This window comes from Echinops telfairi, unplaced genomic scaffold (genome assembly GCF_000313985.2).
Source record: "Echinops telfairi isolate 266 unplaced genomic scaffold, ASM31398v2 ScPeMD7_18;HRSCAF=68, whole genome shotgun sequence".
NCBI classification, from domain to species: Eukaryota; Metazoa; Chordata; class Mammalia; order Afrosoricida; family Tenrecidae; genus Echinops; species Echinops telfairi.
Window position 1 is genome coordinate 91,844,470 of NW_022103915.1, and position 12,500 is coordinate 91,856,969.

The following is a 12,500-nucleotide window of genomic DNA, read 5'->3' on the forward strand; positions in this document are numbered from 1 at the left end:
AAAAAAAAAGAATTAAGAGATGCCACTTTTATTTGATATGTTAGTTTCTTCTGTTTCTCGTTAAGTATAAATCTGGACATTATTAACTACACTGGCTGTGCTAAACATGGACACTTTGAGCAGAACAACATTTAAGATGCTCAATTCCAAGAAGCATGAAAGTCCACATTTGCATATCTTAATGTAGAAACACGGCAACGATAAAAGAAAGACAGAAAGATGCCAGTCTGTGTGTTGATTAGTCAGAAAGTCTGGTGACATTCTGGGAGGGAAATGGCCCACAGTGACGGCGGGGATCTTGCTGCTCTGCGTTCCTCTGATAAGATAATGAAAAGAAAGCCCACCTCACAAATAACAGTCCATAAAACCCCAAATGGGTTCATATTGTTTGTAAGTATAAAGGCCCTTTACAATTGCTTGATTTGATCATTACAAATATAATCAAACCATCAAATCAGAGTAAAAAGTCAAGAACACAGAAATATATATGGGTACATCTCTCTAGACTAGTGATAAACACTATAAATACAAATCCCATTAGAATACGCACCTCAAAAATTATCTTCAATGCATTAAACAAAATATTTACCAGGATATTCATGATAATAGTAAAAGATAAGAAACACCCTGAATGTCCATAAATAGGGTTTTAAAAGAAAACAGACCCAATCTTGTTGTCATTGTGTCACTTCTAATTCATAGTACCCTATAGAAATAGGACTTCCAATGCTATAATATTTATAGAAGCAGACTGCTTCATATTTCTCCTGTGGAGCAGCTGGTGGGGTAAAACCACTGACCTTTCAATTAGCAGCTAAGTACTTAGTCATGGCACCACGAGGGCTCTTTAGAAATAGTGTTGTCCTTGAGTAAATAACATATACCATTAAGGGAATATTACACAACCATTAAAAATGAGAAATCGCTTGATTGACTAAAACAAAATTATCTTGAAGGTAGATTTTTACATGGAAAGAGTAAGGGATAGTATGCTGGGTGAATGTGTTTATGTTTGCTTTTATGTACAGGATATGTTTCATGTATACAAGAACATGTAAGCAATTAACAGCACAGGCGAGGTTGGAAGGAAGAGGAAATTGAGTAGGTGTGAGAGAAGTTATATCTTTAAACTTAAAATTTTGAACCAAAGGCAATCTTGAATGCAATTTTGAACCAATGCAATTCAGTAAATGAATAAAATGAACAACACAATCTTCTAAATCCTTGCCCTTAGCAAATTTGGCAGTAAACTGATTTTTAAAACAAGTTGGTTCCCTCCCCCTCTCTTTCTCTAAGAGAGAAAATTTCAAGGGAAAATTTCCAATTAGCCCTAATCTACATATTATTGCCTGAAGTGCTGTTACAAGTAGAGAGTCACCACGCCTCCAAACTCCAGCAGAATGTTGCCACAGAAACATATGGAATCGCACAAAGGAGAAGCAAATAGTGAGGACCAGTTACATTCCTAAGTCTTTTTGTCCTTCGTAAACACATGTTTAAGACACGAACAGCCATCACAGCAAATTTCCCCAAGGGAGACTGCTCCGATTCCTTTTCCAGCTCACTTTAATATGGTCGGAAGAAGTGACTGGCTCGTAAAGCCAAAGAACAGTTCCATTTGCCAGTTCTTCTTGGAACATAATCTTTTAGTTATTTGCTTTAGGATCCATGACAGAGAAGAAGGCTGAGGGCTAGGCAAAGGAGGTTTCGCTTAAGCATATTTGAATACTATAAAAATTTTGAGAATACTAATAAGAATTTAGAATAGGTTATTATTCTCCAATGAGCCACCATGATCCTCTGAATGGATATCAGCCCTGTGACGACAAAGGAAAGTAGAAAATACATGAAATGTCTTCCATAATCAGGGTAACTCAAAAGATCTTTGGGTTCAAGAATAGGAGGCTGGAGGCCAGTCAGAGGGAGGAAGAGATCAGTTAGAATGCTGCCCCGGGGTGCCAAACTCTCAGAGGCAGGATTTGGTAAAAAGGTAAACAGGATAACCGTTCTTGATTTGCTCCCTCCTTCACGCTTCACACTTGCATCTGTAATGCAGCCTGCACCAGCACACCAGGAAGAGCATGTTGAATCAAAATACAGCGATCTTGGTTCCGCTGCCCTCTAGTAAATACCGAGTCAAGTAGAGACAAGGTGAAGATTAATTGTTGACCAATACATGGTGGCTATGGTCTTTTATAGGTCTTCTTTCCAAATGTTTTATCTCACTCACAACCAAAAAATTGCTGGTCCAATTTTCTGGTTTTAAGGTCACATGTCAGCTACAGGACCAAGGTAAAAATAAACCCGAGAGACATGTACATTGATTTCGTTTTTCTGAGCACTCTGCAATCAAAGGCTCCCCAACATGACGGAGACTGACACCCTTCTGTGCATGAATGGAATGAGTTGAATTCTGTCTTCTCAAGTCAACTGTTTGATATTCTGACCTCAGTTAGAGAGTCACATTTTTAAAAATTTTCTGATGTAACTGCTAAGGAAAGTGGGAATTTTAATGCTGGTTTTATATTCAGCCAGATTTGAACTGCTATCATTTTCACGATTTCTGGAAATAAACCATCAAAAGAAATTGACCTCAATGTGTAAAATGACTTCATTAAAAAAGCAGTCAAGAAGAGGGGTAAATATAAATATAATGTGAACTAAAAATAAAAATTCAGCTGAACGAGTTTATAAAGTAGCACAAAACACAATCTCTATTCACAAGGAGCTTATACGTAAGGGGTCAGGGGGATTTAGGAGCAGGTAATCGATATAACAAAACAGTAAATGCAAATAAAATTTAAAACATTTTAAAGGCACAAAAGAAAGGAAAAAGAAAAATTGAGAACAACAGAAGCTTTAATATAAAGCTTATAAAATACTCAGAAATTTTAAATTATAAAGTAAAACCATTAGATGACCGACAGAAATGAGGATCCTCATGACCTGGTCCCTATGTTGCTGGTAGGTGTCCTCCTGTGGTTAAACACTTTATACAGTCATTATAATTCTAGAGTCAGAAAACGAAAAAGGAACATCAAGAAATAAAGAAAACAGCCAAGCCCCGAATTTCAATATTGAAAGAGTCTATGTGAAAAACAGTGAATGATATAGGAAACACCAAACAAGGTAGAACTAATACACAGAATCACTGTACCCCAAAAGAACTGGTCAACTTTCTGTCATTTCATGGGGTAGTATATGTGCAAGAATTAATAGTGCTGAAGGAAGAAGTTCAAGCTGCACTGAAAGCATTTAACCCCAAACAAGGCTCCAGGAATTGACAGAACACCAACAGAAATGGATGAGCTGATGAAGCACTGGAGAGACTCACTTGTCTATGGCAAGAAATTTAGAAAACAGTTACTTGGCCAACTGATTGACAGAGTTCCATATTGTGCCCATTCCAAGGAAAGGGGACTCAATGGAATACACAGATTATAGAACAATAGCACTGATACCACATGCAAAAAAAATTGCTGAAGATCTTGCAACAATGGTTACAGCAGTACATGACAGGGAGCTGCCGGAGGTTTAGGCCAGATTCAGAAGAGGAATACCGAATATCACTGCTGATATCAGATGAATCTTGTCTCAATGTACAGAAAACCAGAAAATGGTTTGCTTGTGTTCCATTGATTATACAAAGGCCTTTGACAGTGTGCATCATGAAAAAAAACAAAACAAAAAACACAAAACCAACTATGGATAGCCTTGAGAAGATTGGGAATTCCAAAAAAATTCGTTGTGTTTATGTGGCACCTGTACATGGATCACGCAGCAGTTGTGCAAACAGAACAAAGGAATACTGCACAGCTTAACATCAAGAAATATGTATGTCACAGTCATATCCTTTCACCACAGTATTCAATCTGTGTGCTGAGTAAAGCCAGAGAAGCTAGCTTATATGAAGAATGCAGCATCAGGATTGAGCGAAGGCTTATTAGCAACCTGTAGCAGGCAGATGGCACAACCTTGCTTATTTTAAGTGAGGAAGATTTGAAGCACCTACTGATGAAGATCAAGGATTGCAATCTTCAGTATGAACTACAACTCAATGTAAAGACTAAAACCCTCCCTATTGGATGTGTTTGGATCCACACTCAATGCTCACGCAAGGAGAAGTCAAGGGACCTAAGGTCACATTTCATTGGGTAAATCTACTGCACAGAACCTCTTTAAAGAGTTGAAAGGCTATAGGAAGTTACTTTGAAGACTAAAGTAAGCCTGACCCAAACCTGGGTATTTTCAATAGCCTCCTATGCATGTGAAAGTTGTTCATTGAATTAAAAGAATGAGAAAAAATCAGTGCATTTCAACTGTAGTGCTGACAAAGAATATTGAAAACACCGTGAACTGCCAAAAGAACCATCAGATCTGTCTTGAAAAGAGTACAACCATTATGTTCCTAGAGGTAAGGATGGATGGCAAGACTGTGTCTCACATGATTTGGACATGTTATTAGGAGAGGCAGGTCCCTAGAAAAGCGTATCGTGCTTGGTGAAGTGGAGGGGGAGCAAGGAAAGTCCTCAGATCTCTCTCCACAGTGGCTGCAGCAAGGGGTTCAGACACAACAACAGTTGTGAGCATGACATAAAAGCGGGATTGTTTTGTTCTGTTGTACCTACGGTTGCTATGAATTGGAACTGATGCATTGGCACTTAACAACAACACCAAAAACAACGAGTCTTTTCGGAAGATGACATTTTTGATCTTCATTAGTAAATACTGCATGTTCTCTTTGCATTCAGATATGCCATTTGCATACTGCGGTTGTTAATGAGACTTCCTCCAATTGTCATCCAAATTGTCTCTCAGACACTTTGCTCAGCATAAAAATTGAAAAACACAGAGAAAGAACACAACCCTGCCATAACCATTCTATTTTTAAACCACAGGGTAACTTTGTGTTCTGCTCAAATAACTGCCTCTTGGTCTATGGACATGCTCTGCATGAGCACAAATAAGTCTTCTGGAATTCTTATCATTTTCAATTCTATCCATTAGTTGTTATGATCTGTACAGTCAAATACCTTCACACAAGCAATGAAAAACAAACCTATTTTCCTTGTATTTTCAGCTTTTGCTCAAAATCCACCTGCCATCAGTGGAGGTATTCCTTGGTCCAAATCCTCTTGTGAATCTGGTTTGAAATTCTGGCAGTGACCTGCTGATGTATGGCTGGAAACATTTTCGTATGATTTTCAGCAACAGTTTGCTTGTGTGTGATATTAATGATATGATTTGATAATTTCAAAAATCTATTGGTTTACTTTGGTCAGAAATATGAAACTCTTCCAATTAGCTGACCAGGTGGCCGTCTTCCAAATTTCTTGGCATAACACAATGAGTGTATTCATTGTTACATTCATTCATTGAACATCTCAGTTAGTATTCTGTCAGCTCCTGGAGCCTCATCTTTTGCCAAATGCTTTCAGTGAAGCTCGGGCTCCTTTTAAGAAATATAGTCAGTTCTTGATCATAGCTACTGTCTCAAATGGTTGAATGTCAATTATTTCTTTCTGGTACAATGTCTGTATAGTCCTTCCATCTTCCTCTTCATATTTACTCAATAACTTGCCAGGTAATCTTTCAATGCCACAAACTTGAGGTTTGAATTTTTTCCACAATTCCTTTACCTTGAGAAATGTCAAGGTGTTCTCTCCAATTGGCTTTCTAACTGAGGTCTTTGGAAATTGCATTATAAAACTTTACACTGTTTGCTCAAATCACCTTTCTTCTATTCATTTTAACTAACTACATTGCACAAGGAACAGGCTTGGCAACTTACTCAAAAAAGTAATTGGACAATGAAAGCTTTGCAAATATCTGTGGAACACTGTCTGATGAAGTGCAGAAAGAAGGGCCGCTCGGGTGGAAAGGCACTCAAAGCATGACTAGGGAAAAGCCAACTTCGATGGGTGGAGTCAACTATTGGGACCTGTGATGTAAAACTATTGCTGATGTGGTATGGCTCAAAAGTAGAAGCAACAGCTGAAGAAATCCATTAATAATAAAATATGGCATGTAGAAAACAAGAAGTCTAATAATGTTAACAGTTGTCAAGAGTGAACTAGAATGCTTGCAGATCAATATCCTAGACATGAATGAGCTGAAAGAAACAGGGACTGACCATTTTGAATTAGATAATCACATGGTATACTAAGCTGGAACAAATGGAAGGGGAATGGTGTTGCATTCATTGTCAAAAAGAACACTGCAATCTCTCTCCTACAGAACAATGCTACTGGTGATAGGTTAATAGCTATACACCCACAAGGGAAACTAGTTAATGGGGCTACTATTCAAAATTACCAAATGAACACTAAGGCCAAAGATGAATAAATTGAAGATGTTCTTTTATCAACGTTAGCAGTAGAAATTAGTCAATCAAATGATCAAGCTGCATTATAATTATTGGTGACTGGCATGTGCAAGTTATAAACAAAGACAGATTGGCAGATGGAAAAGATGACCTTCATAATAGAAAGGATTACAAAGACTGCACGACACCAACTTTTTCAGAACCAGTGACCTATTAACACAAACGACAACCCTACACGTGGACTTTGCCAGTTGGAATACACAGGAATATGACAGACTATTGGGGGTATTAGAGAGTGGCAACACTTACTATCAGAAGTCAGAACGAAGTCAGAACAAAGCCAGGGGCTGACAGCAGAGCTAACTTTCAATTGAGTTTAGGAAAGTTCAAAGCTAAAGCTGAAGACAAGTAAAACAAGTGCAGGAGCACCAAACTACAACCTCAAACAAACATATCCCACATAAATATAGAGACCACGCCCAGATTAGATTTGGCACATTGAACACCAATTAGTTGTGAAATACATGAAGCAAAAGCTCATGAAAAAGACCTTTTTGGAAAGGCCAAATGGATGTCAGAAGAGACTCTGAAACTTGCTCCTGAATTTAAGGGGTAGGAGTCCTGGCAGCATCGTGGTTTAGGTGTTAGGATGCTATATACAAGCTTAGCAGTTTGAAACACCAGCCACTCCGAGTGAGACGATGGATGCTTTCGACTCCCATGAAGAGTTACAGGCGTGGAAACCCACAGATGCAATTCTACCCTGTCCACTAGGGTCACTCTGAGTCAGAATCGACTCCGTGGCAGCCAGGTGGATTTTGGAAAGTGAACTGATTGAGAAACCACAATAGAAATAAGACCTTCATGAGTAATATATCTGATAATGACTAGACATGGGTCTTTTATCCAAGATTCCTAATTCTACTGGATTTTCCCTCCTTCATTGATAAAATAAGAGAGCAAGTGTAGACAACCTCTTAGATTTATTCCCAACTCTATGATCCTAGTACCGTGATGCTAAGGCTAAATGCGGCCATACCTCAAGTTAGGCTGATGGGATAATAGATGATGTAAGAGAGTACATTTTGATTCAATCTGCTGTAGTAAATCAGATAGTAAATAAATCATGGCACAAAAACAGCATGGGGGTGAAGTCTGATGTTCTCTAGTTTCACGAGGGCAAGGGAGAAGCAGCACCAATAACAACCGGCCAAAGCCCATTCCCGTGAGGCACAGGTCAGACATACCTCCACTCCCCTACCATTTTATCAATTCTGACACGCGCCCACTGCATTTTCTACTTCTGATGAGTTTGAAAATTCACTGCAATGGCCCTGGGGGACTCAAAGACAACACTCACAATTATGGAGTTTATGAGGGAAGTGATTCTAATCCAGGCTCAAAAAGACTCGGCGTATATCTAGACAAGATATTGCCAGCCTGCTCTCAGCCTTTATTTCTGGGCAGGCCTTTTAGTCCCAACCCTGCTCTGGCAAGTATTACAAAATTTTGTTCATTGTTTGTCTGTTTGTCAGGTTCTGAACCCTGTAATCCCTTGGCCTGGCCTCTGGCCTGCTCAGGAAAAGTCTTACAAAGCTCTTTTAGTTCTGCTGGTTATGTGCTCAAAGGCCCCCCGCTCCACCAGAAAGCTTCAGCCTCAATGCATTCAGTTCGAGCTCCGTGGCTCACCAAACCTCCTTCTGCAGACAAATGTCTAACGGCACCCACTCAGCCAGAAAGCCTCCTGTCTAAAGGATCTTAGCTATACAACTTGTATTTAAAATCCCAACATACTCACCCATATGATAAACAGGATTTAGCAAACTTTACAGACAAATAATGAGTAGGAAGAAGGCATGGGCAGTTTACTTTTGTGGGATTATCCACTGGAACCCTATGAATAACATTAGAACATTGTCGGCTAGTCCCCCTCCTGTTGCGTGTATGCCTGTTGTATAGCCCCTTTCTGTTACGTCTGTGCTTAGCTTGGCCTGTGTGCCCCAGATTGTATAAATTCGTGAGATTACATTGCTCAGGCTCTCTGCTTGGACCTGGCCCCTGAAGTCGTGACTGAGAGTGTTTGCTCTTATGGCGGTGTAGGGCTGCTAATCCTAGGGTCAGCAGTTTGAAACCACCACTCGTTCGCAAGAGAAAGATGGGACTTTCCACTCCTGTGACCACTGACGGCCTCGGAAACTCACAAAGGCAGTTCCACACTGTCCTCTAGGAGGACACTGGCATGAGTCTGAATGAACTTGATGAAAACAGCCCGGCCCTGCTCATCACACACCCTCCTGAAGGCAACATGGAAGATGTGGGCGCCACGGCAGAGTGGTGAAGGAATTGGATGGCCCCTGGCTATGCATCTGGGAGCTTGAAGGCTTGTTTGAAAACAAGCAGCCATCAGTGAGACAGCAATTAAGCCCACAGCCACTTATCGCAGACACCAGGCCCGGTTTCAAAAAGAAGAGACAAGAACCCCTCCATCTGGAAGGATTCCTAGCAAATTCCTGGACCTGGAGGACCAGACCATGGACATCATCTCGGTGGACTCCAACGAGCTGTCATGTCCTTCACCCCGACTTGACAGAGATCTTATAGCCCATGAAGTCAGGGTTAAGCAGAGACGCATAGAAGACATCTGCATCTGCTGTGGGAGCTTCCAGGTCTCCACAGAACACCCTCTCTTTGAGGGAGACGTGTGTTTCTTGTAAGAACAAGTTCCTGGAATTCCTCTTCCTGTGTGACAATGATGGGTACCAGTCCTACTGCTCCATCTGCTGCTCGGCGAGATGCTGCTCATCTGTGAAAACCCTGCCTGCACCCGCTGCTACTGTTTCGAGTGTGTGGATACGCTGGTCATCCCCGGGACCTCGGAGAACGTTCAAGCCATGAGTAATTGGGTGTGCTTCCGGTGCCTGCCCGTCCCAAGCAGCGGGCTGCTGCATCGAAGGAGAAAATGGAGGGATCGCCTGAAGGCTTTCTACGACCAGGAGACGAACGAGGAGAGTCCTTTTGAAATGTATAAGACAATGCCTGCGTGAAAGAGAGAGCCAGTCTGGTTGCTGTCCCTTTTGGGGGACATCCAGAAAGAGCTTGTGAGCCTGGGCTTTTTGGAAGGAGGCTCAGACCACCGGTACCTGAAGTACCTGGACGATGTCACCAACGGCGTGTGGAGTCCTGTCAACCTCCTGTATGGCTCGACGCCTCCTCTTGGACAAGCCGTTGAGTGGCCTCCCGGTGGTACCTATTCCAGTTCCACTGGGGCTGCAGTGCGCACGGAGCCAGGTCGCCGCGGGCAGCCCTTCTCCAGGATGTTCATGGACACCCTGGGGCTGACCGGAGATGACCAGGGATGGAGATGGAGCCTGTGACCACCCCGAACGCTGTGCCTGTGTGGAGCCACATCCCAGCCTAGAAGAGCAAGCACAGCGCTGACTGCTGAGAAGGGGCTGTCCCTGCTGGTTCAGGACCCGCCCAGGGCCAGGCCCCCTGCCCCACACCCACCACCCTGTGAAGAGCTGCTTCCTCCCTCTGCGAGAATATTATAAGTCTTCTTCAACTGCGCTCCCTTCCCCTCCATAAATACTCTGAGAAAACACAAGAGCAACGACTGCGTTCTTTAGAGGGTCCCCTCACCCCCTCTGCTGGAGTTTTGCTTTGCCAAGGTGGCCACAGCGCTGCCTTTCCTCTGGTGCCTGGACAAGCAGGGTCACCCTGGTGCGTGCGCACTAGGCGGGGACAAAGTTCACGCCGCTCTAAAAGCACACTGTTCTTTCCCGAAATCTCTCTGTTTAATAAATATACTAAGGATACAAAAACAAAACGCAAACATTAGAACATTGTCTAATGCAGTGCCAGCAAAACGAGTCTTTAATGTTGGAAACAAAACCAATACCAACTACTGTTGAGTTCATTCTCATAGTAACCCTACAGGGCAGAGGGGAACTGCTCACTAGAGTCCCAACACTTTAAATCTTTATGGGAGGCAATAGCATCCTCTTTCTGCCTCAACAACTGTGGGGTTGAAGTGCTGACAGTGTGGTCAGCAGCCCAACATGTAACACACTATGGCACCAGGGCTCATTCTCGTGTTAGAAGGCACACGTGGCTGGGGAAGCGCTGGCTCCTCAAAGTACAGCCAACCTTAGGGACCGGATGGAGGAAAGCTTGGGGATCTTCTTTTTGCTTATAGAACCTAACTCAAAATGAGAATGAATAGCTGCTTATATCAACTAATAATTGGAAAGGAGAATGTACAAAGAATAAACATAAGAAAACGATCATCAGAATGAACTAGAACACATAAAGATTGATATCCGAAGCAGTAGTGAGCTGATAGGGACAGGTATTGGCCATTTTGAATTATATAATCATACGGGTTACTATGCTGGAAATGACAAATTCAAGGGTAATAGTGTTGCATTCATTAGCAAAAAGAATATTTCAAGATTTATCTTGAAGTACAATGTTGTCTGTGATAAGACCAGTTAATACAACGTATTATTCACATTTACATACTAGCTAAAGTCAATAATGAAGAAACTGAAAAGCAATTTTTTCCAGCATGGAATTAAACATGCAATCAAGGTACACTGATAATGATTGGTGATTAGTAAACAAAAATGAAAAACAAAGTAGCAAGATCACTAGTTGGAAAACATGAAATTTCTTGGGAAAGAAATTAAGCAGAGGATTAAATGATAGAATTTTTGGATACATATGAATCAAATCGACAGGATCCATCGAAACAGAGATTGGAGAAGTTCAATCTGATCAACCAAAACCAGGGCAGGTCCCAACACCATGGACCAGACCCTAAATTGCCCATATACAAGTTCAGGTTGAAGGATAAAAAAGTTAAAACTAGTCCACAGGAGCCAAAATATGACCTTAAACATATTTCACATGAATTTAGAGACCACCTCAAAAACATATCAGACACATTGAATATTAAGACCAAATTAATTGTGAGATGGCATTCATGAAGAAAAAGGTCATTAGAATGATAAGAAACAAAGAGAAAAATAGGTGTCATAAAGACTCTGAAACTTGCTGTTGAATGTAAAGTAGCTAACATGTATGGATGACGTAAAAAAGATGAACAGAAAATTTCCAAAGGCAATTAAAAAGGACAAAAGAAAGCATTATAATAAAGCATACAGTGACTTAGAGTTAAACGTTCAAAAGGGGTGTACATGTTCAAAATATCTCAAAGAAAAAATTCAGGCCCTGAGTCAATAACATTGGAGGATTCTATGGGCAAAATATTGAACGACGCAGAAAACATCAAAAGAAAATGAAAGGAATACACAGTCACTTTATCAATAATAATTGGTAAATATTCAACCATTGCAAAAGGTAGCATAGGATCATGAGCTGATGGTGGATGGTAACAAACCAAGGATAATATTTTGAAGAATGGAAATCCTAAGAACACTTAATTTGGTTCACGCGGAACCTGTATAAATACAAAAAGGCAGTCAGTTGAAAATAACAAGGTGATACTTTAAAGGTGGTTTAAAATCAGGAAAGGTATGTGTTAGGGTTATATTTTTCATCATAATTATTCAAGCTGTATATTGAACAAATAATCCAAAAAGGTGAATTATATGATGCACAGGGCTTGGACTGAGGAAGGCTTATTAACCACCTGTCATGTGCAGATGACACACCTTGCTGGCTGAGAGCAAAGAGGACCTGAAGCACTCACTGATGAAGGTTAGGGTACAGTCATCAGTCTGGATCACAATCAAATCCTCACACGTGGACCAACAGACACGACAAAGAGGAACAACTGAAACGTTGTCAATCATTTCACTCTATTTGGAACCACAGCCAACACTCATGGAAGCAGAATTCAATAAACCAATGGCATATCACATTGGGAAGATCCAATGGCATATCACATTGGGAAAATCTCCTGCAAAAGGGGGATGGACAATAGAAACACGGGTGAAGGGAGTCGTCGGACAGTGTAAAAAGTAATAATAATTTATAAATTGTCAAAGGCTCATGAGGGAGTAGGGAGTGGGGAGGGAGGGGGAAAATGAGGAGCTGATATCAAGGGCTCAAGTAGAAAGCAAATGTTTTGAGAATGAGGAGGGCAACAAATGTACAAATGTGCTTGACACAGTGGATGGATGGATTGTGATAAGAATTGTATGAGCCCCCA

General features: G+C 41.1%; 1 protein-coding gene and 1 pseudogene across 1 annotated transcript in view; one reads left to right on the forward strand and one right to left on the reverse strand.

The window, feature by feature from the left end:
* The window catches only part of DPH6 (diphthamine biosynthesis 6), a 175,354-nt gene that overhangs the window by 79,929 nt on the left and 82,925 nt on the right, over window positions 1-12,500 (reverse strand). The gene's annotated exons all lie outside the window — the stretch shown is intronic.
* LOC105979540 lies at window positions 8,857-9,910 on the forward strand (annotated as a pseudogene).